Source organism: Lissotriton vulgaris, chromosome 1_1 (genome assembly GCF_964263255.1).
Source record: "Lissotriton vulgaris chromosome 1_1, aLisVul1.2, whole genome shotgun sequence".
In the NCBI taxonomy this organism is placed as follows: Eukaryota; Metazoa; Chordata; class Amphibia; order Caudata; family Salamandridae; genus Lissotriton; species Lissotriton vulgaris.
This window is the reverse complement of record NC_141685.1, coordinates 1,942,359,555-1,942,387,427: the sequence shown is the minus strand read 5'-3', so window position 1 is coordinate 1,942,387,427 and position 27,873 is coordinate 1,942,359,555. Positions and strand designations below refer to the sequence as shown.

Sequence of the window (27,873 nt, the reverse complement as noted above, 5' to 3'; positions counted from 1 at the left end):
TGGGTCACCCACCCCTTCTAAAACTTGTTTGATTGAAGGCAGCACCTTGCCGCAAGAGAATTGGCCCAAGATGAACACCGAGAAGACAGATTGTGGTCTGTGGGGGCAGAGGACTCGGTTTGAGCTGCCCGCTAGTGGCCTGAGACATAAGTACGCTACTTGCTTCAGGGGCATGTGCTAAAAATCTGGGTGGGATCTTTGGTGACACTCTGACATTTGACTCTCAGGTCAATAGGACAGTCAGCTCCTGCTTATTGATCATTAAGAGCCTGACAAAGATCTTTCCCTTTCTTCCAGAGGAGCTGAGTGTGTCAGTGGTCATTGCGCTCATAACATCTCGTTTTGACTACTGTAACGCCTTGTATTTGAACAGCAACCAGTATTCGCTTAATAAACTTCTGGTTATTCAAAATGCTGCAGCGCGAAAGTGTTGGGCATTCCTAAACATCTCTCTGTGAGGGAGGAATTGTGGACACTGCATTGGCTCCCAGTGAGGAAGCAGATGATTTTTAAAGCCCTGGATCTGGTTTATAAGCCCTTCAACCCGCAAGACTCCTAATATTTATGAACCGGCTTCAACTGGTATCTTCCAAACAGACAGTTGAGATTGGCTGGCTGGTCAGAGAAAAGTGATTGTTCCCTGTTTTAGGAAGGCGAAATGGGTGAGCGAACCTTTTTTGTGGCAGCAGTCAGGCTATGGAACATTCTCACTGCACATGTTAGTAGCCTTAATTCTTACTTTGTTTTTCGCAGACACATAAAAACTTGGTATTTTTTCGTAACCATTATTAGTTTTGCTTGTTCCCCTATTTGCTTTCGCTGGTTATAGGGCTTTGATGATTTTCTGGTTTTATGCACTTTACAAATTCAGAGTACAATTCAAAATTCAAATTCAAATCAATGGATTCTGGTGATTAACTCTGAATCGGTTATATAATGTTCATTTTTGCAGAGCGTCTTCTATACACTTTACAACTGCTCAGGATTCAAGTAAAGTTCTTAGCATAGTTCAAGGTAGCAAAAGCAGTCAAAACTCAAGGTTTCTTGGCTCTCTTACAACAATACAATGTATCACACAGTAATGTGGTTCACCCCTGAATTATCTTTCTTATTGGCAATATTCGCTATATGACCATGTTAAAGGTATCAACTTTGCAGGGTTATTGTTCATTAAACATTATTATCACCTGGTGAGATATCATCAGCTCTGAATGCCTCTGTCCATGAAAGTGGCATCACATGCTACTGCAATAATCAAACTCTGGGCCTTTTTTCCTTAGAGCACTATATCCCTTAGAGCACCATGATGCACTTAACTCAAATACTGATACGCTCGGGGAGCATGCATTACTGCTATGCCACTATTTCACAAGCGCTTGAGGAGTGCGGTGAGCAATAATCTTAGCACATAATCCTAGAATATAATCAGGGCCACTGGAATTATGCAGCAAATGATGGCCATTTTTAAACTAATTAACACTGTCTGTTCATTAGTTGCTACTCATTAGTGCCAATTTCACACCCAAACACAGCAATAAGCTAGAAAGGTGACCAGGCAACCTTGCAAGGGGCCTGCAACTGTGGTGCAAAGCGTGTCACTGTGTTTTTAGTAACTTTTGAACCGTTTGAGCTACAAACAAAAGCATGTTTTGTTGAAATCTGCAGATTATGCAACAGATGATGGATTATGCAGCAAATCTATAATTATGCAAACTTCGCAGCGGCCGCAGAATCACATAATTCCAGTGGTCCTGAATATAATGGAGACTACTACCTCTCTTCAATGCGGCTCTGGGGTCGCTATTACCTTTCCAATTATGCGGGCTTCAATCGGACACAGGAATCGGAGCCGCATCAATGTAGGGTTTCTCAGGTGTGAAGGTGTCAATTAAGAGCAACTGGTAATAGATGCGACTGTCTCGTGAAGCAGCATTCACACCCATGATGACGGCCATGCTTCGCCAGTGTACTGAAGGATGTTGTGCGAGATTTCGCTACGCTCTCAGCTGGGCTGGAAATAAACAGCTGATCAGTGCAAAAGTTTATACAGGCGATAAGTAACACATGCAAGATGGGCTTTAACAATAACATTCTAAGCGCTCTAATTAAACACAGCTTATTGGTGCATATGGTTATGTGGCCCCAGTCTCATAGGCGCCGATTCACAGAACTAATCTGAGACAAAATCCTAAACTTACTACTTTTAGTATTCTCAGAAGGCACGTACGATTTTTGGCATATATGCTTTATTCGATTTTTGTATAAAATCATGAAAGCGTACAGTTACAAAATACAATCATAGCACAGATTATCTATAGGTTAAACAACAGACATTTGCTCACCCTGTGAATGTAACTTTCCTGACAATAACATACTTTACAGGGTTCATGATGACAGCTCTTCCGTTTCATCAAAAGGTAATGTGCAAGGGGTTGCAGTGGTTAAAAAATGTTATACGGTATTTCAAATCTGCTTGGGGCGGGAATACTACAATAAAGCGGTAAGAAAACTCCTCTACCCAGCCTGGTACAATCCTCAGTCATTGGCCTGGAGGCAGGGATATATGATGTGCTTGGATAGAAGTCATGTAGATCCCAGATGGATATGGGGCCATCGCCTTCTTTGGGTTGCCAAGTTCGGAGGTATGGGACAATGTTTCTGCTCCTGAATCTTATTAGTATCAAGTCACCAATATTGTCTTTCGGAAGGGGGCCCAGCCAACCCACTCTCCTCACGCTCACAATCCCACCGTCAAGATCATGGGGCAGGGGTCTATTTTTAGGTAGCCAAAACTGGACCTTATTTAACAAGTTATGTTGTCTCTCTGGTTTTCCCTTTTTCAGTTGCGGGTCTCCCGAGAGGATGCATACAAATGGGGCTGCCTCTGGAGGTAGATGAATTCTAGAAACCCTGTTGCGCTCTACTCTGGGGACAACATTTTTCGGTGTAGTGGGTTTAGGAGAGGCTTTAGAAATATTTGAGGGGAGAATGATGTAGTGTCTGGCCGTACCCTTTTCCCTGGCCAAACTGTTTTTCATGACCTCCTCTACCATTTGTCACACATTCCTAATGTACCTTTTTGTAAAAATTGCAATCTGTCCTAATGATTACACTTTATCCGGCCCCAGCCGGAGATTACGGCTTGAGCCGGAGAGTATGGCCCTAGCTGGAGAGTACGGTCCGGGTGCGGAGAGTATGGTCCGGACGCGGAAATTCCGGCCCAAGTGTGGACGTAAACTTGCGAGTCGTAAGTGCATTCTGTGAATATCAAAGTGCCTTCTGTGAGTACCAAAAGTAGTAAGTTTAGGATTTTGTCTCAGATTAGTTCTGTGAATTGGCCCCATAGTGTTAATATCACCACTGGGCAACAGCATGCTAGGCAAAGCATCCATAGCGCCAACAGTGTTCTAAACATGTGTAAATTGCACCATACAGCCATCAGGCACACATATTGTTGTGTATCGATTTAGATTCCATATGAATTTCCCGATTCATGCCCTTATATAGGTACAATTCACATTGCCCATATATAGGCATAGAAATCCAGTCCTTATTTAGGCATAGCCCATGCTAACCAAATACAGGCATGGCTACTTACATCCGTTCATCTACTTCACGATTTCTTGGAAAACCAGATTCTAAAGCCGTTAGGGACATCCCCTTGCTTGAATATTGGTTTCTCCAAGAAACTCATTATTATGCATGAACCTCTATTCCTTAGAGGTTCATTCAAGACGTTCATATGCCCAACTCTTACGTCAATACTGGCATTCCTAAACACCTTCAAGGTATAAATATACCTTTACTTCCTATGGCAAAGCACGGTGTGGTTCGGTACAGTTTGACTACCTACTTACACGACGCAGCTCTGCACAGCAAGTACCGAAAGGAAGCCAACTCTCCAGCTGATGCACTGACCAGAAGCTCCCATCCTCCTGCCGAGAATCCAGCTCCAGTGTTTCTGACTCCCATAGCGGGGTGTTATGAAATTGAGTCCTGGGAAAGAGATACCAACCTCTCTCATTCTTAGGTATGAAGCTGATTAGAAACTAGAAAAACCTTTGGCAATTCTTGGCAAAACTAAAACCTATGCTTAACTAGCACCTACTTCTTCCCTCGTACTAGACCTAGCTTAGGTACACTGGGGTAGGCGTATTTTAGAAGCACCAGTTGAGTATTTTAGCCTGTGTTATTTATGTATGTATTTTTATATATGTCATAGCAAAAGACCATACTATTACAGTATTATTTTATATATTACTCATTATACTTCACATTCTGTCTTACATTTGTAGCAGTTCATATCTCTTGCATGAGAGATAAGACTGTTCAGTAAACCCTTTTTATTGAAACGCCCGTCTCTCTATTTCTGTGCAACTCAGTAGAAACAAAGCATGCACACATGACTGACTGAAATAGTTATCTATTGTTTCCACAACTCTGAAGATATTGTTCCAACTCTAAGGTAAAAACAGTTGTCATGTTTATGCGGTTGTCAGAGACTAATCCCTTCTTGTTCATTCGATAAAGTTTCTAGTGACCTCTGAGTTAGCTGGAACACACAATTAAGTTTAATGTACTCTATAGAGACATACTGACCTCAGTCCTATGTCAAATCTATAGTTTATATTATTCCAATGCACAGAGCCTATTAGGGATATGGGAACTACACTACAATATAGGCACATATAGTAGCATTATGAAGGCGTCACCTCAACGACCACAAGCTAGTGCCAAAGATAAAGTTACCAACCCTGCTGACCTTCTTGAGAAAACCTCTGGACCTGTAGAAGGCAGAAGTATGATTTCAGATAGAAGACAGAAACTACTGCAACCTGTGGAGAGAGACCCAGACCTGGACCTTCTTCCACTTGTAACCAGGACTTAAGATTGGTCTCCAATGGCCGTTATGCTCCAAGAACACAAAAAGCTGCAAGAACTCTAATAATCTGATGAGCTGAGCTGAGCTGCCCAGTGCTAACTAGATTTGCCCTGAACCATGCTGGTGGCTTCTAGAGGAGTAATCCTAACCCCCAGGAGGTGCCCAAAAGGTCCTGGACACTTGGCTGCTGTTAGAGTGTTCTACTCCAACCCCAATGACTGCAGAATTTCTTTAAAAAGAACCAGAGGCTCATTCTGGGACGCCACCAAAGCCGCAACCACTGCCTACTCATTGCCAGCCATATTCACTTGGGCTGGTGACCTGCGCAGACTCCATAAGTTAACAACAACTGTTTTCAGTCTCCAGACAAATGTGAATGTAGTTCACCAAGACCAATGTGGAAACTGCATCCGATTCCATACGAGACCTTCTCAGATACAAATTTCATATTTTCCTGCCTGGAGCTCTTCACATGATCTATGACCACCCTGCTTTTCCGGCCAATTCTGTTCTGCCCGCCGGCTAACTCTTCACATTGACAGTGACCGGCCCACATTTACAGCCATTGCAAAGTTCCAATCGAGGGCTCAGGACTTCATCACGCTGCCATCAGCAAGCTGTTCTTCGTATCCAACCTACAAACTGAGCCGCCAACAACTACGTTGATGAAGCTTATTAGTAAAAGAGTCAAACTAAGTCAGAAGGTAAACTTTTAGCCGGGACAACCCAGCTCTCTGTATCCAACCTGTGCTCCATCGCAGTCGACTTTCACTTTTGAGTTTGACCCAGTTCAGCACAATCAGATACCCGTGGGAGAAGCTTTGCACTTTTTGGTGCTAGAAATATCTAAAACTTTGAAAAATCCTATCAACGGCTCTCTACACCTGATTATTGTATTTTTTATGTCTATCTGCTCATTAAAGTTTTCTCTACGTTTATAAATTGGAGTGCTTTTTATTATTATGTTTTGTTTTCTTCTTTTCAACTTGTTTGGTAGTGATAAATACTTTACACTAGTGGTTCTTAACCTGTGGCCTCAGGACCCCTGGGGGTCCGCAAAGCCTATGGCAAAGGTCCGCAACTAGTTAGAAAATGTAATAATATAGAGTTAATAAAGTGTACGCAAATAAAAGAGCAAAATATAATACTGAACATTTTAAAATTTTCTGTACATGTGAAGGAATTTAAAATTGGAGATAAAAAATGTAATTTGTATCTTCAGTGCATCAACCACAATATATTATGGGCAATAAGTGACCACAATCGAATTAAGAAAAGCTCCAACATTCCCAATAAAATTACTATTTTGATTTGTTTTTGTCAGTCATAAGCTTTTATTCGATATGCAAGATATCTTATAAGCACATTTACAATACAATTATTACAATATACAAAAAACATTGCTATAAGAAGTCAGTGTAAGAACTCGTTAAAAAAGATAAAAGGACATGAAGTGCCCGTTAATAATTTAGCTAAAAAGAGAATTAAACCGCTACTGACAATCTCTTACAACGAATAAGCCAAAACTGTTTTAAAAATTTTGCTGTTCCACACACAATAGGGGGGGAAGTGTCTGTAGTTAGGATACGCAAGGCTACTAGGTGGCTGCGTGTACCCATATTTCGGCAAAGAGGTTTCAACCAAAAACTCCTGGGCCTTGCATAATCTGGGCACTCGAATAGTACATGCGCAATGGACTCAACCCTACTCGGGCAACATGCACAGTTGGGGGAAGTACGGGCCGCTGATGTCCAATTCGATACCACAGCACCTAGGGGGAGGGATCCAACTCTAAATTTAAAATAAAGGGCTCGGTCAAAGGGGAGGGTGATCAGGTCCAGGTAGGGTTCAAAGGCCACAATGTCTTTGATTTGTAGGAAGGCGACAGTGGACTTGCAGTGGTTCGAGTTTGTAATTAGGCGCTCCGCAGTCCATTTCCAGAAAAGCGCCTTGACAACTTCTTTTGGAGGGGCTGAACGTGATGACCAACAGTCCCCTAGTCCGATCTTCTCCAGAAGCTTTTTAGTTTCTCTTAACCATCTTATCTTAGCCCAACCCCCCAGACTCATTATTTCCCCCAGGCCATCAGCATAGGATTTTAGTTCTTCACCCCTCCAGATTCGTGTCCATAGCAGGAGCGGGCAAAGCTGGGCCTGATCTTTGATGTTTTTACAGCCCGTATCCAACAACACTGGTACAGATGGTGTGCTCAGTGGAATAGAGATAAAGGATTTTAGTAGCTTGCTCTCTGCTGTCGCTAGGACGTCCAAACGGCAGTGTCCCCACAGTTCTGCCCCATACAAGGCTGATGTCACTACTTTGGCCTTGTAGATATCGATTACTGGGGTAAGTGATCTCCTAGGTGAGGCCCGGAACTCCCTCATGAGAGCTCCTCCTACTCTCCTATGGTTGAGGACCATTTTGTTGATGTGATTAGCCCAAGACATCCTATCCGTAATCCGAATACCGAGGTAATCGAATCCGGCTACTTTCTCTAGGGCAACCGAGTTAAGTGTAGGTGGGCGGCCCAGTTTCCTAGGTGGATTTAGGACTAGGTATTTTGTTTTGTCCACATTTATTATTAAACCTTTTGCAGCACAAAACTCCTGGAAACGCGTTAGCAATTTCTGCCGGCCTTGGGGGGTCTTCGAAATCAGGAGCGTGTCGTCCGCAAAAAGCAGGGTGGGGATACGGACTCCTCCGAGACAGGGGGCGTCGGCTGGTTCTTGTTGAAGATGTTATGTTATATTCACATATAGTGAAAATAGGGTGAGCGCCAAGACGCAGCCCTGTCTTACGCCCCTGGACACTGGTATCTTCTCAGTGAGCTCTCCGTTTTTACCCCAGCGGACCTGTGCAAAGGTATGGGCATGGAGGCTAATGAGGAGGGACAAGATGTAAGGGGGTAATCCCAACTCATAAAGCACCCTCCAAAGCTCTTCCCGGGGGACTAGGTCAAAGGCAGTCTTCAGGTCTATGAAGGCCAAGTAAAGACTACCCTTGCCTAGTTCCACCACCTTCCACCCCAGTAGTGCCAACCTAAACACCTGCTCTATTGTCCCCATACCAGCCCGAAAACCTGCCTGAAAGTCTGATAGGATTTTATTCTCCTCCACCCAATGGAGGATCCTTCCAAGGATAGCTTTACCAGCTATCTTTTGGGTGGAGTCTATCAGACTTATGGGGCGGTAGTTTCCCGGGGTTTCCCTGCACCCTTTTTTGTAAATCGGGACCACCACCGCCCCTTTCCAGGATTCTGGCACTGCCCCTCCAATCATGATGTCATTTAGGAGAGCGGCAATGACCCTTCCCCATTCCGCTGGGTATGCCCTCATAAGGTCCCCCGGAAGGCCATCTGGGCCCGCTGCCTTGCGAGGCGCTACCCACCCTATAACCCCCTCAATCTCTAAGGGAGTGAAGAGATCATAGGCGTGGGGTTCAATTGGTAGTGTAAGGTCCATCCCAACATTCATTTCCCCATCTGGAGGGAGGTATAGGGTCCCGAAGTGTTTTACCCAGTTTTGAGGCGGGATATTGCAGGGTCTTATAGATGCATCAGGTTTATTCCGTGTGCCTATGAGATTCCAAAAGGCCCTTGAATCCCTAACTTTACTAGCCTGGAGCAGGTCTTCCCAGAATTTGTCTTCCCACTCCCTCCTAGCAAATTTGAGAGACTTATTATAGGCCTTCCTTGCTTCCTGTATCATACTTCGGGATTTGTGCGTAACTGCCTCAACTAACTTTGCCTTGTGAACCCGACATGTTTGGGTATACCAACCATCAACTGGTTTTTTTAATTCTTTATTGCCCGACTTGTTGGGGTGTGAGGTAAACACGCTAGTTAAGGCTTCTACCAAGGAGACAAAAAGCCCACTCACTCTACCCACCCCTTCTAGGTCGGTTCCTAGAGTTGTTACCGCATGGTTTAAGAGGGTTTGAATTTCCCCTACCTTTTCCTCGGAGAGAACCAATTTCGCCCATTTTATTCGTCTACCGCAAGGGGAGACTTCAGACTCATCCGGGGGTGCGGCTACCGGGTTAATGTTGTCCTTCCTTAAGGGGCGCCACCACTGGTCCATGCTTAAAGAGAGTGAGTTGTGGTCACTTTCAGTCGTGGGGACCACCTGCATGTCCCTTACATAAGACCATAGGTATACATCTATTAGGAAATAGTCTAACCTAGAGGTGTGTCCTGGTCTGTTGTACGTGTGGGCACCTCCCCTATCCGAGGATGTCCTCCCATTTGCTGCCCTTAAGTTAAATTCGAGGCTCAGGGAGTATATCTGAAGCGCCACTTCTGTCCACCTTCTGATCGGTGGGATATCCAGTACTGGGATCCCCAACCTGGTGTCCTCCTCGTCTTGGTCGAGGGAAACGTCCGAGCCCAAGGGCTCGAACGTACAGTTCATATCGCCCGCAACCAATGTACGCGTCTTATATGGGGTGTTTTTTAGCAAGGTCTCGAGGAGAGATATTACAGGAGACTTACTCCCGCCCTTGGTTCCCCGGGCATAAACATTGTAAACATTTAAGACAATTCTTCCCCTTTGATCTATTAGGGTAATGTTTTGTATGTCCGGGCAACCTGTGGGAAACTCCACTACTCTACAGTCTAAAGAGGCTGCAACCCAAATGAGAAGGCCACCCGAAGGTCGCCCTCTCCCTGTTTCCGAGACTTGCGCAGGGGAGGAATAGGAAGAAAATCCCACCCTATGAACCGGCATCAAACTCCATGTCTCTTGGAAAAGGCACAGGGAGTGCTCATCAACCCAAGCAGTAAAATCCGGTAGAGCCAGCTTTCTTGCAATCCCTGCGACATTCCAGCTGAAAACCTTAAAGGCTAGGTCCGTCACAGCTGAAGTGTCGCTGGGCGCTAGAATGCCCCTGTCTATGGTCTTCCTCGAAGATATCTGAGGGGAGCAGGAATCTTGGGGGGTGGCTATAGGGACTACTATCCCACTTGCAAGGTTTGTTTGGGTGGGTGATACTCCTACTGGCTCTACTCTACTCCCGATTTCCAGTCAGTAAGGCCCTGGTGCCCACAATTGGTTCTCCCATGTACCCCCCATGACCCCAGCCCAATTTTGACCAAAAACAGGGGAAATTAAACTTCCTCCAGTTGGGCTAACAATTTGCCTGGGGTAATAATAAGAAAGATCTACCACTTTAACCCCCGGAGCCCCCATACTTTTAATAGGAGTACAAATCGAGGGCACTACTCTTGGGTCTTGAAAATTTATAATTATACAGTCCCCCTCCTGAGTTTTTTTCCCCTGCCCTACCCACCCCACTCTACGGACACTTAGAATGATACCATCCACACCCAACGGGATTGGCTTGTTTGCCTTCAGCCAATGGATACACTTGTTCTTGAGTGATTGGTGGTTTTCCAACTGGCCTTCCTTTAAAGGGGGCACGTTAACCATAACAGCAACAAAAGGTTGACAGTCTGGTGGGAGGTTTACTGGAGGGATCCGTCGTACTGGATTACTGGGAACCGGTAAGGTGGTAGATGGGGCAGTAGGTTGGGATACAGATGTAGGGGCTTTCCCTGTCGCTAGTCCGTTGGATTTGTTGCGTGCGCCTAATTTTTGGGAGTCTTCCGTTTTGCCACTAACTATCTGTGGCTGCTTTTGTGGAAGAGGTTTAGGCTTATTTTTATCAGGCTCTAAGTGTGTTGATGGCCCCTTGTGTTTTGGCCCTGCTTTGGGACGGGGAGGAGATTTAGGAGCTGGGATTAATGGACTATTAGAAACAACTTTGTTAGGACATATTGGGGGCTTAGGGTCTCTCTGAGATGGTGGTTCGTTCCCCTTTGCGCCCATGTCCTTGTTTTCACTCACTCTAGTTATTTGTTTAAGAGTGGTTTTGAGTGAGTGGAACCCGTCAAGGGTTGATTGCTCTAATTTATCTATCCTCTCCCCTAGACCCTTGACCTGTGTTAGTAACGGTTTCAAGAGACTATATACCTTCTCGAAGATATTTTCAACATTTAATGAGTCAGTGGGCTTAGGAACCTTGACAGTGTTAGCATCTAAGTGTAGCCCCTTGGGAGAGATCAGAACATCCCCATCTATATCAACTTCATTCACTATAGACCTACCCCTTATGTTTCTCATACCAGATCCAGAAGGCTTTCTTACTCTTTGATAAAGAGCGGCCTGTCTCACTAGCCTGCCCTTTTTACGTTTTCGTGGCTTTTTACTTAGGGGGCTATTCTCCTGCCTGGTTTCGAGAGTTTGGATGTTGGGTGATACCCTAACTGACTCCCCTTCTGATATAACTATGGAGGGGGTGAGCGGTTCTGGGGGCAGAGGATCACTGGTGGCTTCGTTTGGGAGTTTAGGTGGTAATGGTGAAGACAGCTTACTAGGTCCACCGTCTTCCACGGTAACTATAGGGATAAGTGCGGCCAGATTTTCCAGCCTATCTATATTTTGCTCTATACCAGCCAACTGGGGGGGGTCTGTGGAAATACCAGGCACACTAGGTGGGGAAACAGATTGAACCCGGACACTGGCCGGTGTAAGCGACTGGGCAGCAACCCCCAAGGATGACCGTCTTGAGGGGAGGTACACCTCGGATAAACGCCGCTCAGACATAGCAATCTCCTTTTCAATCACCGCCGCCACCCTGGTAATGAAGCGGTCCATAGTTCCTATGACAGGGCTTGCGGCATTTGACCCCCTTTCGCCTTCACTCCTAAGGAGCTTTCCAGAGCGGGTAGACATGATTGCGGGGAACAGCACGGGGACTCGCACCGGGCGAATATACTCACTGCTGATGGAAAACAAAGGGACGTGGCCCAGCCCAGCCTTGACAGCCCCTGACTGCCACAGACTGCCCGCCCTTTGCTCGGGCTTCGCTCGGCGACCCGCTCGCGTCCCGCTGAGCGATTGACTGTTTAAGATAAGGAGGTTTTGCAAGCAGGGGGCGTGTCTTCCTGGGGGCGCGCCCATGCACACCTGTGCAGCGCAGGGACTCCTGGTCTTACGAGTCCCTGCGGCGCGCTCCCTCAATGTTTTTCCAGTGCCCCCTCCTCCTGGGACAGGCCCAACAACGCGAGTACTCCCCCAGCCTCGACCCCACGCCACTCACCGTGCAGCAGCGCCCGCGAAGCGGGTCCTGCAAGTTGTAGCGTTGCGGGAGGGCGGTCAATCCCTCCTGGGACACAGGGAGGCCGGGTGAAAGCAAACGCGAGGATAGGAGCTCTAGCGGCGACAACAGCAACAGTCTGGTCAGTACAAAGGATCCCGCTGGAGACTACACAGGTTCCCTCTTTAGTATCCTGGACAAGCAGGGGGCGTGTCTTCCTGGGGGCGCGCCCGTGCACACCTGTGCAGCGCAGGGACTCCTGGTCTTACGAGTCCCTGCGGCGCGCTCCCTCGATGTTTTTCCGGTGCCCCCTCCTCCTGGGACAGGCCCAACAACGCGAGTACTCCCCCAGCCTCGACCCCACGCCACTCACCGCGCAGCAGCGCCCGCGAAGTGGGTGCTGCAAGTTGTAGCGTTGCGGGAGGGCGGTCAATCCCTCCTGGGACACAGGGAGGCCGGGTGAAAGCAAACGCGAGGATAGGAGCTCTAGCGGCGACAACAGCAACAGTCTGGTCAGTACAAAGGATTTGTTTTTATACTTGTTATCAAATTAAATAAACATTTCATCATTTGTGTATTTGTTTGATTAATGCTTGTTTCTGTATTTTTGTGTATATTTTTTGTGGTTCAAATCATTGAAAGTTCTTAGGCTAGACTCCCCAGCTTTCAGTAATGGCTCCGTGGGTGTCCCCAGCTTCCAATAATGATTCAGTGGGTGTCACCAGGTTCCAGTAATGATTAAGTGGGGGTCCACAGAAGTCAAACAATTGCTTTAACATTTTCCCTACGCTAAGCCTGTCTGCTCTGTGCCACAGCTACCAAGCATTGAGCTCCTCTTGAAATTATTGAAAAATATCCGGCCCTTGTAAGGAATAGTGTAATTATTACTTGAAGAGGACTACCATTCACTTCAACTAATAGACCAGTTTCTCACATGGTGCACACAAGTAGTTATACGAATGAAACCTTTGTGATGTGATTTCAATGAAAATGTGAAGTTGATTGTTCAGGTGTTCTGCAAGATGACACCACAAAGAAACTTAACACAACTTTGTTTATCTATGAACAGAGCATAGTGCAGCTCTTACTGGAAAACGGTGCCCTGCTGGAACAGCACAATAAGAGAATACGCACACCTTTTTATTTTGCTACTGTAGGTCAGCACCGTGCCATTTGCCAGGTAAGACATTTTATCCTTTCTTATTGTAAAGGTTCCGTTTTAGTGAACGTGTGAAATTTTATACTGCTGGAGGTGTCTGTGTCTTTGTTTTCTGATTCATACAAAAATGTTACTTCCCTGGAAATACAGGTATCTCTTCAAGATAAGATTTAATTATGATAGTAGAATGCAATAGTGTATTGTGCGTTGGCAAGTAAGGGAGATTCTCTGTGTGGATAACATAACTTCCTTTGCATAGGAAAAGAGGGTATGCAATTCCTATCAAGAGTTAAGGTTGGAGGCTGCAAAGGAGAGGCAGGTAGGGGGATCTGCTCCTTTAGGAGCAAGGGCCCTAGCACACCTCAAGGGGTGTCATACTTCATCATCAGGCAGCTCCTCGTTGGGCCGGCGCTGCAATGCTCAAAGGGCCCTACAAGGGTGCTCTTTGACAGAGTTCTTTTGTTTTTCCCGATGTGGAGAGTGATGTTTGATGGTGTGTGTGAAACATGAGTGGATTTGTCAAAAAAGTGTGACGTAAAAATAACTTAAAGAACCCAAAAGGCTATTTATTAACTGGGTTCCTTTGTTATAATTAAAAACATATGATCTGGCTAGAGATGAATATAACTATCCAATCCAGTACAAAATGATATTTTAAAAGAAGGTCGACATGTTTCATGCCCTATTACTGTCATAAAGATCATGGCATTCCATCAGAACCGCAGTCCTAATCTGCTCATGTAAGGGTCGGAAACAAGTACATGTGATTAACACTGTACCCTAGATAGATCTCACTAGAATGCAAAATATCCGAGGGCGGCTCCTCCATGTGTGGGGAGGAGCTTCGCCCTACTGCTTTCCCGCAGTGCGAGAAGCAGAAACATAAAATGGAAATATAAATAAAATGTTATGTTTCTGCTTCTTGCACTGCGAGAAAGCAGAAGGGTTTGGTTGGCAGGTCCTGCTCCAGGGAAGGGGAGGAGTGTCTTGCCCACTGTTGTGGGTGCAGACTGCTATACTCTCCCTTTTTTCCATGTAGGCTGCATGCAGACTACATGGAGAAAATGGCCCCCCCTTAGACGCCTGTCTGGTCGGCGTCTCAGCCAATCACAATGCTGCCATTACAGTGTTGTGATTGACTTAGGGGAGGGTAGGCAGGCTGCCTTGCTCTCTGCAAGGAATCGGAGCAGAGGCGATGCGAAGCGGGACCACACAGGGCTGGCGGAGGTACGTTTTTAATATTTATTTAAAATTAACTCCCCCCCCAGCAACCCCCTCCACCCCGCGTGACACCCTCTTGTGCAACCCTCTGCCCTCCCACCCGTGAGTCATGCCGGCCGCAACTGAGCATACCTTTAGGGGAAAATATAACCAAATCACAGGGGGGATCGCAATCCTAATCATATTGACATAATGGAGACTCACTGGCGTACCAAAGGTTGATGTTTGCGAGTGCCTCTATTGGGCGACCAACCCCTCATCTAGCCGGATGGTAACTTCCATTGTTCAATTGTGCTAAATTCCTGTTCAATCAATAATAATTTTTTTTTAAATGGTTTTAATGTTTCTCTTTAATTAGTATAAAAAGCAGTGCTTCATGGTACATCTCATGGAGCCTTCTAAAATTATTATGGGTTCTCTAAGAACGCCTGAGAGAAGTCAAATGAATTCCCAACTTTGTGTGAGTGGTCACCAACAGAAATGTTTTATTCCACTCAACCTAGCAAAAACGTGGCTAATGCAGTTCAAGAGCGAGATCACTTGTGATAGCATTATTTGTGGGTGCTTCAGGATTTATTGTTTCGAGAGATGTTGAGGTGCGGGATGAAGCATACCAGGAAAACAGGAATAGCGCCCAGTCTTACTGGCCTATTGAATTTATATGCTCATATACTTTTATGCTGTCTCCAGTCGACCGGGGTACAGGTGATTCTAGAGGTGCATGACTGCCTAGCCCCCTTCTCTTGTCACATCATTCTCTAAAGTAAGTAATACTTTCTTTCTTTTTGGCAGCAACATAATAAAGTCAGTAATACTTGGCGATGTCTAGTTCTAAAATAAATACGTTCTAGAGACCAGACAAAGGGAACCCCCTTCCTCAATAAGCGTGTCATGGGTGCCACTACATGGCGTGGCCAAGCACGAGATGTGAGAGGACGTGCCCGGGCTGAGCTCCGTGCGAGGCTCTCCCACCGCGGGCCTTTTCTCCTTCATTTCCAGGGGTACCGGGCCCAAACTCGGACCGAGTGCCCCCGGGACCCTGATCCACCACCAGGACGATTTTTGAGAGAATCGGAGCACCCGACCCTCCGACCGGCGGCGGCCCCGGCAGCTGGCCGCCCAGAGTGCCCTTCCGGCCAGCGACCCCAGTCACCTGAGGCCGGGGATCCGGCCTTGCGAAGTAGGCCGCGACACGTGTGGCCTCGGCGCCGCAACTGACCAGGGAACGGAGACCGAGACCTGCACGCCGGACACTCCCCAGCGGCCCGGCTTCACAGGGGCCCCAGATCCGAACACTCAGCTTGCCGACGGGGCCCACGGCGGCCCATAGACGCAGCCTGCCCTGCCAGCCACTTCAAGGGACGACCCGCCGGGCACCGTGTGAGTGGGGTGAGTGCGTGGAACCCGCTCTGGCGCCATCGCCCCTGGGTCATGGCGGCCCGAAACAGACACTGGGAGGCCTAGTCCCCTGGACCCCCTTGCCCGCCCGTCGTCCCAACACGGGCCTGACCGAGGAGGGGGACCCACACCGCGGAACCCTATCCACCCGACGACCCAGCCACTCGTGGACCCCAGGAGCTGCCAGTGACCAGGCCGCACCGGCCCGTGGAGGGCAGTGACACCAACCCGCCTCGGCCACCGGTGTGGGAGCCACCCGGCCGGACTTGACGGACACCGGAGGACCTCCGGGCCTGGCTGTAACAGGGCCCACGCAGACATCGTCTCCCCTGGACCCAGCCGACCAGCACCGGAGGACACACGGCCCGACCCCTCTGGGCCCCTGCACCCGTCCACTGCCTGGATGCCGTTCCTGGTCGGCGCCGGACCTATCTGACACCGAAGGGCCCAGACCACACCACGCGCAAGCTGGAACCACGTTGCGCTGACCCCCTGACGGCCGGCCCGACCCTGGGAGAATCTCCTGACTGGTACAGGAGCGGACACTGAGCACAAGCCGCCTATACCGGACTACCGCTGAGCTATACGGGGCCCCCACGTGACGCCCGGTGGCACCTGGCACCTGGCATCTTCCCAGGCCCTGAGGACGGACACAGTCGGAGAGATCTGGAGACCCAGCCTGGCAGGCCGACGCATAGTGCAACCGAGAGGCAACTGCAACACGGGCGCTCCTGGCACGGGCTGGAACACCTTGGGGGATCTCATACCGGCCACTCCACGACCACCCCGACCTCCCCAGACAGTGCCAAGACGCAGAATCCTGGGACCCTGCGGTGAGGCAGCCCCCACCCCCCCCCCCACATCCGGACCACGCGCCATACACCACGGGTGACGCAGAGAACCTGGCTGTGAGACTCACACTCACGAGCCCCAACACTACGCACTGCGAGGGCATACTCGCTTAACCGCCCAGCTGCACAGACCACCCTCATGTCAGGGGGAACCAGGGCGAAGACTGGCACCGGAGGGCCGCTGGGAAAAGGAAAAATGGTGAAGTCCACAGAAGCTGACCACACGGCCTCCAAACTGGACACTATGCTGGCAGCCATGGAGCGCCTGGAGGAGTCCATGCAACTGACCCGTACGTCACTGGAGAACAGGATCGATAAGGTAGCTGTGGACCTGACACTCCTCCGAGCAGACCACAAGAAACTATCCGACCGCACAACGTCTCTGGAACATACGGTGGCGGAGACCACACCCAAGTTGGCACAGACGGACAAGCACGTCCGAGACCTGCTCAACCGAGTGGAGTTCCTTGAGGATAGAGCGGAGGATGCGGAGGGACGGGCCAGAAGGAACAACGTGCGCATAGTGGGTCTGCCGGAACGATGGGAACGGAGAGAGACGGCGGAACACATGGAGACCTGGCTAAGAGAGCTACTACCGGAGGGCACGCTATCACCACACTTTGTAGTGGAGAGGGCGCACAGAGTACCATCCCGCCCACCCCCCGAGGGCTCCAACCCGAGACCGATGCTCATGCGAGTGTTGAACTACCGCGATCGGGACGCCATCCTCCGAGAAACACGGAAACTATCAAACGTGCAGGTGGACAACGCCAAAGTGATGTTCTTCCCTGATTACACCATACAGGTTCAACGGAGACGCCAATCCTTCCTTGCGGTGAAGCAGCGGCTCCTGGCTCTCAAGTATTCATTGCTATTCCCGGCACGGCTCCGAGTGGTGGCACAGGACAAGACCCACTTTTTCGACACCCCGGAGGCGGCAACGGCCTGGTTAGATTCAGGAGTGGACACGAATCCCGGACCCGCACCAACGGAGCAACGCCGGAACCGAGGCACGCGCAGGCGGAGACAACGACGCAACTCAAGGGCCGGATCCCCGGCCGTGGAAGCAGAAATCGGCCCCACCCCGGAGCAGATGCAGAATGAACAACTGGAGGCCGTCCGCATAACAGCTGAGATCAGCGGGTCACAATCGCCTATCCTGATCTCCAACGCCAGCCCGCGATCACGCGGGAGCGAGGACGACGACTATATGTACGGATTGCCGGATGACTCAAACCCGGAGGGCCTGCCAGACGTCACACCCCAAACATCTGATCTGATAGCATGAGAAACCCTCCCCAGCCTAGCTCTGGCTAGATCACTGCAACCAACATAACGGAATGGCCAGCTCACCTCCGAGGATGGCCCGATCGAGGACCCACGCCAGCATCCCTGGCGACCCCGGCAGACATGTACGCCCCCACCCCCGGGGTATACACTCTATCCTCTAACTCCCCCATCCACCGGGCTGCCGCGGAGTTACAATGGCACCGGGTGGAGAGCTGGAGCTATTTCACTGGAAGGCCACCGGGACCATACAATTGAAGTGGTGGACGTACCCCTGGAGGTGAGTGCCCCTCCCGTAGGGAATGTAAGACGTGGTCCTGCCATGGGACTGACCGGTCCAGCGACATTGGGAACTCCGACCTGTCTGCGGACATTGACACTGACTCCTGGTGCCCTTATGGCCCAATGCCCGTGGAGGGGAGCCTCCACAGCTCTCTTGGCGTTACGAACTACCTTGTTCTATCCAAGTGCTGTATTTAGTCATCCCCCCATTGAACTCACGGATTGATTGAGCTCGATAGAGCGTTTGGGCGGTGACACGTTTTGTTGTTGCCCTTTTGGTATTATGTTTATGTTCAGGTTCTTCGTTTTGAGACTTGTATTGGCACTGAAATGCAACTGCGTGCATCCTTGGGTCTGTGGGAGTGGGCGGGGAGATAACATGTTCACTGCTTGCTGCTGCTGTGCGGGTGTGGGCGGGGTGGGTTGGGGGCCGGGGGGGGTGGGATGGGCACCTGAGCGCAATAAATACTATGATGGCTACGATTAAATTCTGCATCTGGAATGTTAGGGGCATGCACACACCCTCACGTAGATACCAGGTGTACTCATATCTTAAGAGACATCAGATCCAGATTGCACTACTACAGGAGACACACCTGGTCGCTGCCGAGGTGGCCGCGCTTCGCCGTAGGTGGAGAGGGCAGATGATAGCCACCACCTTCTCAGCATTTGCGCGAGGGACCCTGATCTGGGTTCGGCCCGGGGTTCCGTTTGCACTGACACACAGCACTATTGACACTGAGGGGCGCTATGTCTTCATACAGGGCAGACTGGACGGGCAACAGATTGTCATAGCCTCCATATACGCACCTAATGTAGACCAGGGGAAATTCTTCACACGGCTATCGGCGGTAATTGCGACCTGGCCTGACGTACCCCTGATGATAGGCGGGGATTACAACTGCGTGTTAGATGCCTCCCTTGAACGCTCGTCCCCCCCAACGGCACTCGCCCCAGTGCAGACGACCTCCAGGGCCCTACTAGACTGGGCAACACAATGGAATATACGTGATGCCTGGCGCGTCAGAAACCCCACTGCCCGGGTGTACTCCTACTACTCGGGAGCCCACTCCTTACACGTCAGGTTGGACAGATACATGTTGTCCCGTGACCTAATCCCCTCCGTGACAGACACTGACTACCTGGGCCGGACGCACTCGGACCATAACCCACACACGCTGGTCTATGGATGGAGGCGCCCACATCCGCCCGTACCCACATGGCGCCTGCAACCGGATCTCCTACTTGACACCACATTCCGAGAGGAGATATCCGGGAAGATCTTACAATATTTCGAGGACAATACTGACTCGACCTCCTCCCCGAGGACCGAATGGGACGCCTTCAAGGCGGTGACCCGGGGGAACTGCCTGGGTGTACAGGCGGGCCTGCGCAGACAGGTGGAAAGAGAGTTGACACGGGCGGAGAAGGAACTGTTAGACAGGGAACGGGAGGCAACAGGGGGCGATGATTCCCGGCTGATCTCGGCTAGGGCAGACCACGCAGTATTGATGGAGCGCCTGAAGAACGTTAACTTCACAGCACACTCCGCGCGCACACACAACGCAGGTGACAAGCCCGGCAGGTTACTGTCGTGGTTGGTACGGCAAGACACACAATCCGCGTCAGTCCTATCAATCCGTACGGCCCAGGGCGTTGAGGTTTATACCCAGACACAGATCCATGAAGCGTTCACATCGCACTATAAATCCTTGTACAGCACGCGGTTACGGGCCACAGTGGTGGAGATCGCGGACTACCTAGCGGCATTACAGCTCCCGACTGCCACCGCTGCCCAACAAGCGGAACTAGGTGCTGCACTCACCGGCGAGGAGCTGCGGGAGGTGATTTTCTCCCTCTCCAATTGCAAGGCGCCGGGCCCTGACGGACTCCCGGCGGAATTCTTTAAAGCCTATTCGCTGGTGTTGATACCAGAACTGCTGAAAATGTACAAGGCGGCGTCGGAAGACGCTGAATTTCCGGCGTCCCTAAACGCAGCTAACGTGGTCTCCCTGCTGAAACCGGGTAGGGAAGCGAACGAACTCGGCTCATATAGGCCGCTAGCGCTCCTCAACACCGATTATAAAATACTCGCAGCGGCACTGGCCCGGAGGCTTGCACCACTGATCCCCGCTCTGGTACACTCTGATCAGAATGGCTTCGTACCCACCCGGAGCACATCCTACAATCTACGCCGCTTTTTCAGAGTCCAGCGTTATGCAATCCCGACCTGGCCACGCTCGGGGTGCATCGTGCTTGACCTGGAAAAGGCGTTCGACTCAGTGGAATGGCCATATCTCCTCCGAGTCCTCGAGAAGTACGAGCTGGGCGACGCCTACGTCCAGATGGTGGGACTCCTCTATCGAGCGCCCGAAGTCCGGGTCCGGACTGGACGGTTGTTCTCCGACAGAATCCGCATCGGGAGAGGTACTAGGCAGGGCTGCCCCCTCTCCCCTATATTATTCGCCTTAGCGATGGAACCACTGGCGGAAATGCTCCGCGTCTCCGGAATAGCCTGGGGCATCCCGCTAGGGGATGGCATCCACTCGGTGTCTCTGTATGCCGACGATTTATTACTTTATGTTAGGGACCTCACGCGCATTCCTACGGCAATCACGGACATCTTTCGGGCATTTGGAGACAGGTCAGGGCTCCACGTTAACTGGGCCAAGTCAGGCGCCTATGCCTTCGATGGCGAGATGCCACAGTGCGATGTGCGCATGATGGGCGAGACACTCCGATGGCACCCGATGGTATTCCGGTACCTAGGGATCTTAATTTATCGGGACCCAGTGGATCTCCTGGAGGGTAACCTGGTGAGAGCGATATCCTCGCTTGCGGCCCAGGTCACGTTTTGGAACTCCCTCCCACTTAATGTGCCGGCTAGAGTGGCTCTAACCAAGATGATAATGCTCCCCCGGCTCCTCTATTATTACACCAACCTGCCAGTGTATGTGCCTGCGCGCATATTTAAGGGATTGGAAACCCTCACCAGACGCCTTATTTGGAATAAGGGGAGACCCCGGGTGGCGCTGAAGACCCTATACGCAGCCACAGATGCCGGAGGCTTAGCGGTCCCAGATCAGGAGCTCTACTACTTAGCAGTACAGCTGCAATGGGTAGCCTACTGGCTGAGCGGTAAGAATCTGATGGACACGGCCACCGCCGACACCATCCTATCTCCCGTGCAGGCAATAACGCTCTTCCACCCCCTAACACGGGGCCGACCTCCCACGCAGGTGCATGTGGCGGTAGCAAAACGGTGCTTTGCACGGAGCCTCAAGCTCACCAAACACACGGTGCCCTATGCCCCGAACCTACCTCTGCTGGGGACTCCCTTGGGCGCTGACACGTTGTCCTCAAGCGAACTGCGCAGCTGGACCGAGGCAGGCTTGGATGACCTGAGCGGCCTATATAGCGACGGAGAGTTACTGCCCTTCGAGGCCTTGGCCGCGGACACGGAACTGCCGGTGGGTCAGTTCCTAACCCACGCCAGACTCCTGCATGAGTTGACGAAGACATGGGGTGATCTTAGCAATGAGCCACCCACTCATTTGCTCATCCAGTACTTACATGTGATGGGCAATGGGTCCCACATTGTGCATTGGCTTGCGCAAGCCCTACACAGTCATACTCAATTCTCCTCTCAACGACTGAGGGAGAAATGGGCGAACGACCGAGGCACGGACTGGACGGACAAGCAGTGGGCCGCTGTATTAGCAGGCGCCAGAGTTATCCCCCGCAACGCGCAATTTAAAATGATCCAATATTATATCATCCACCGCGCATACCTAACTCCGGATAAGCTGAATTGCTACTTTGGACTCACTTCGTCGGCCTGTCCCAGATGTGGCCTCCTGGACTCATGCCTCCTACATGCGCTCTGGAGCTGCGCTCATCTCACCCCGTACTGGTCGGCGGTCGCGGACATGCTGACGGCGGCAACAGGCGTCACCCTCCCCAAGACGTGGGAAGTATGCTTACTGGGACTCTACAAGAGAACCAAGCAGACTAAACTACGGGAGCGTTTCTGGGACTTGGGCCTCATTACGGCCAAACGCCTTATCACCAGACGATGGAAAAATGCTGCCCCGCCACGCCCTGTGGACTGGCGCCGCTCTCTTAGCAACTGGGCTTGTGCGGAGAGTGTGTCTCTACACAGGGAGGAAACCGTTGGCCTACGGAAATACCCGATAGCCCAAGACTGGGATGCTACACTACTCGCTTACCACCGAGCGTGCACCCAGGCCGGCATTGAGTGCCGTCCCGACACAGAATAGCAAGGGCCCAATCACCTGCCACCCACGCCTGACACAGACTCCGCCGCCATACCCCCCCCCCGGCTCCTTGAGACCCCGCACGACAGAGATGTCCCCTTCCGCTTCCCCCTCCCCCCCGCCCTTTGCCCCCTCCCCCCCCCCTCGCCCTGCGGCTGCAGTGACACCACCTCTCCACTTGTCCCCGCCCCGCGCGACCCACATAGGATGCTCCACACACAGCTAGAGCTTTAGATACACCACCATACACGCAAATACAAGTCCAACAGTTATTGACAGGTTTCCCCCCTCCCCTTGTATTATGCTCCCCCGTTATATATTTTGGTTGACACAGAGGCTGTTCATACTGTACTCATGATACTGCTGGGCCCCCCCCTTCCCTGTTCATGTCTTGCATACAGCAGGCTGGGTGTATCCGTAGTCAGGGAACGGGCACCTGGCGACCCATACAACAGCGGAGGGAATGGCACCGCCTCTACCTGCTACAGTGCTGATCAGGTAACTCAACTCCGGACAATAACTATTGACCCCCGAGACCACGCTGGTCCTTCTGCAGTGCTACGAGCCGCAAGCACTGCGTCATGAGACATTTCCTGGTACCGTCACTTATGGACTAATGCACTTCCATCAGCCAATGTTTATTTTCACTCATGCATAACCGAAATGTCACCATGTACAATTTGCTGTATACAATAATGCATTGTTATGACACTGTATGAATAACTACTGACTTATCTGTGAAACTGAATAAAGTTTGGGACCGTTGGTCTTAAAAAAAAAAAAAAAAAATGGGTGCCACTACATCAGAGAAGTGTGCGATAAACCGCAGGTAGAAATTAGCGAACCCCAAAAGGACCTGTATATCCTTGACCGCAGTAGGTACCGGCCATGCTATGATAGACTCGATCTTTCTGGGGTCCATCTGTACTCCTTCTGCTGAAATTATGAAACCCAAAAACTCCACCTTTGGGGTACTAAACTGACACTTCTCTAATTTGGCATACAGATGATGATCCTTTAATTTCTGCAGCACTTGTATCACATTTTCTTGATGTTCATCACTAGTCTCTGAAAAGATCAATGTGTCATCACGATATACGATGACACTTATGTCCAGATACTCTCGGAAAACTTCATTAATGAAGAACTGAAATGCTGCAGGCGCATTGCACAAGCCGAATGGCATCACGCAATACTCAAACAAGCCATACTTAGTCCTGAACGAGGTCTTCCACTCATCCCCGGGGCGGACTCGTATAAGATGGTATGCGCCCCGCAGATCTAACTTGGTGAACACTGTGGCTTTCTGCAACTGATCTAATAACACAGGAATAAGTGGAAGTGGATATTTGTTTTTCACCGTGGCCTTGTTCAGGGCCCTATAGTCCACACATGCCCAGAAAGTGCCCTCCTTTTTCGGAATAAAAAAGATGGCCGAGGACACCAGTGAACATGAGGGACGAATAAACCCCTTACTTAACATCTCATCCAGATAATCCTTGAGATGTAGTTCCTCTGGTTCCGAGAGCGCATAAATGCGACTACATGGCGAAGTGGCACCCGGAACCAGGTCGATCTTACAATCAAAAGGCCAGTGAGGAGGGAGCCCCTGAGCATGACCCTCATCAAAGACGTCCCGGAAGGCCACATATTGCAAAGGGACAGAACCCACACTACCTACTGCACACGTTAAAGGAGTTACCCAATCCGTAGCCTCCAGATAGCAGTTCTTTAAACAAAGCGCAGAGTCCAAGGTCACTAAACGTTGAACCCAATCTATCTTGGGATTGTGCTTTTGTAACCATGGTACCCCTAACACTACACCAAAGGAAAGAGCGTCAATGAGATCAAAACACACTGCGTCGGAATGGCCGTTTTCACACAAAAGACTCAAGGGAACCGTCTGCCGCATAATAGGACCTGAAGTTAACTCAGTCCCATCAATCGCCCGCACAGGCTCAGGCTGTTCCTTATTAACACAGGGAATTGACAACTTGTCAGCCAATGAAATATCCATAAAATTCCCTGTGGCGCCGGAATGCAATAGGATCGACACTGGCACTCTATTGCTAGAAGAAAGCAGCAAACAAGCCGCTATCACAAAATGTCTAGGCACCCTGTCTACTGCACCCATGACATCGTACGTACCCCTAAGTCCTTCCCCACAACAAGGACTACTGTCCTGATGGATACAAGCTATCCTCTTACTAGACGGTGCACTAGAATGCTTTACAGGACACTCCCTGGCGTAATGACCTCCCTGACCGCAATACAAACACAAATTCTTCTCTCTCCTTCGCTTCTTTTCTTCTGCGGTCAATGGGCCTCTTACTCCACCTATATCCATTGGTTCAGGAGTTGTTTTGTGCTCCACCACAACAGGTTTCGCCTCTTGTTTGACATACCCCCCACGAGATACCTGAAAGTGATTGCGTTCTCCACGTCTCTCAGAAAACCTATGATTTAACTTGACCACGAGATCCATGAAAGCAGCGCAATCATTGGGAGGATCAACCACCTGAGACACTATGTCTTTAAGCTCCTCACACAGACCCTGATAGAACAATGAAGTCCTTTTGGCCATAGGCCACTGAGTTTCAGACACCAGTCGGTTAAATGTGGAGATGTACGACAACAAATCCTAGAAAATACGAAAAAGTAACTGTGGGTCTACTCTAAAAATCTATGCACTCTGTGTGTGTCTCAGTAGCTGGTGTCAGGTGTGTATATTAACAAGGCATACAACGTGGTGCTTCACTGTGTGAAGCAGTATATATCCATCAGTTACTCAAACTGTACCACCCATTTCATCACTTGGACCACTTCACAGAGTGGGGAGTCCACGTTGTTGCCACTTCCTCTAGGGAGAGCAGTGAAAGTGGTTAAACTAGATCTTTTTATATGGACTTGGGCGATTTAACAGTTGATGATCATAGGTAACTGAGAGCAGTGCGTGAAAAGACCTGCCCTGCCACAGCTTTAACACCTTGGCTGCTAGAGGTATTTTCCCCCGGTGCTGCATTCCCAGATTTACCATTGTTCATGACGACCTCAGCTCGTCATCAGCACAGCTCAACTGTGCCTCATGACGAGCTGAGCTAGTCATGAGCAGCGAAGGGGTTAAGAGTTCTGTATCACTGGCCTGCATGAAAGCATGCTTAGCAAAGAGACCCCGCATTAATTCCTGAAAAGCAGGGAAACTGTACAGTACTCGATCGTCGTTATCCACAAGGGGGATAGCCCACAGGGCAGCTGTGCCAGCCAAATATGAAATGATAAAGGCGACTTTCGCCGAGTCATCCGGGAAGGCCGTAGGCCTAAATATAAAGTGCAAACAGCACTGATTCATAAAGGTGCTAAATTTCTCACTGTCCCCTGAGAACCGTTCTGGAGCCGCCAAAGGCACCGGGACAGGTGACGTAACCGTTACAGCAATAGGAGCCCCGGTACTAGAACCCTGTCCGGTCCCTCATACTAGAATGTCGCGGGCTGCAACACGGGCACATGACCCCTAGGCTGTGATTTTTCTTGGGCCTTCATCGTACCCAATTCCTGCCTTAAACCCACATTCTCTTGTCTTAGATCCTGCATCTGACTTTGTAGTGCGTTAATGGCACCCATCATATCTTGCATAGTGAGAATACTAGCAGCCCCACCCGTGAGATTCAACTCCTTGTCCATACTCTCCCGGGCAGTGTACAAAATTACGTGGGCTTGGTATTCTGTTGGGTTCCACCTCAGAAGCCCGTACCACTGCAGGAACATAGTATGGCCCAATCCGCTACCCCTGCCCACCTGCCACTCAATGGAAACCTCACACTGAGCAATCAGATGAACATCGGGAGAGGGTGGGAATAACAAGGGAAGAGACAGGGGAGGGACAACGTCTGACCAGGAGAACAACCTCCACGTCGCTGCACCTAAAGAATAAGGCACAACGTTACTACATAGGGAAAACCAGACTGTGTCCCCATCCTTCCTTTAGCCATGACCATGTTGTTCGCTTTCAATAAATAACACGATGACTCAGGTATTGGTGCACCGATGGTCCTGTGAAGGCGTCTTCAATGTGTTGAAGAAGTATAAGGGGCCAACATGAAGTGAACTAATCCCAAAACCCGTCTCCAATAAAAATGAGGGGGAAAAAGTCAGCTAAGGACAGAAAAAAACCCCTACTTAGTCTTATCCACACGTTAAAACAAGGACACAAAGGGCAGAAGGGAAAACGATAAAGATCAGGACCGCTGTGTCTGCATTCCGTGGAGTGAACGCTGAATACACCCAAACCAGCACAACGATGCTACCAGGCTACAAAATATGCAGAAGTAGAGACGGGAGACAAAACGTAAACGCACAGCCGCATGTCAGTAACAGCAATCTCCACCTAGTCTCTAAAACATAAGGGGTACTGGAGCCCCAGTAACCCCAAAATCTGGCAGTCCGAACAATAGGGTGCTTTCGGCAAAACAGCGGAATTCGGAAGGGGAGGGGAGGGGAATCAGGAATCAGGAACATGATCATGGGACTGAAAGGCAGGGCAGGGAACAGATAAGGGAGGGTGAAGACTGTGCTCGCGAGCCAGCGAGCAGACTAAATCAGGAACCGATCTCTCGACCATAAACCCAGGACCTGGAACCAAACATGAAAAGATACCAAGCACCACTACAGGGATGTAACGAAACTAAATACCCTCCCCTGGTAAGTCATGTGATGGCGAAAGACATGGCCATAGAAAGGGGTCAGAGGGGCCGGAATCCTAACAAGGTTTAAGAGGCACAATTTACCCTTTGTTCAACAAGATGTACAGGTGCTAATCAGGCTAATCAGTCTATCTGCTTTCTCCCTAAATAGTTGTGTTACTACCTAGGTACAATCCCAGATTGGATACTGAGGTACCCATATCAGACCCTAGTATATGGTATTAAGGTACCCAGGGCATAAGTACCCCCAGAGGACTCCCATGGGCTGAAGCATGCATTATGCCATCCATGGGAGACCATGCAAAATGGAACTACAGGCCTGCCAATCCAGCCTGTGTAAGTTGGTGCTTGCTCCACTCACTTAATATATAGGTTTCCTATATCTAAGGGTCACTGCACTTAAAAACCTATAAGTCACCCCTATAGCAGGCCTTGGCAACCCTGAATTCAGGGTGCTTGGTTCTGAGAGGGTGCCCCTGCATGAGCAGGACACCCCTGCAGCTTATGGAGTCCATTCTCCTGGGTTGTCAATGAGGCAGCCATATTCTATATAGAGAGGCACAGTGTGATTACGTGATGACCATATCGAAAATGGCTGCAACCAATCCTATCATGTTTGGTATCAAACATCTTCGAATCATACCACCGCTCTGTAAACGGTGTGGGAGGTAGCATACCCTTGCACCTTAAATGGTGTGGGAGGTATGTTTCCAAGCATTGG

The 27,873-nt window shown here is 49.9% G+C and overlaps 1 protein-coding gene across 1 annotated transcript in view; it reads left to right on the top strand.

Moving 5' to 3' along the window:
• LOC147751412 (transient receptor potential cation channel subfamily A member 1-like) overlaps positions 1 to 27,873 on the top strand; it is a 978,460-nt gene that overhangs the window by 61,964 nt on the left and 888,623 nt on the right. The window contains exon 2 of the mRNA XM_086938479.1: positions 13,047 to 13,157. The gene's annotated coding sequence lies outside the window, so the exon portion shown is untranslated. The remainder of the gene's footprint in view (positions 1 to 13,046; positions 13,158 to 27,873) is intronic.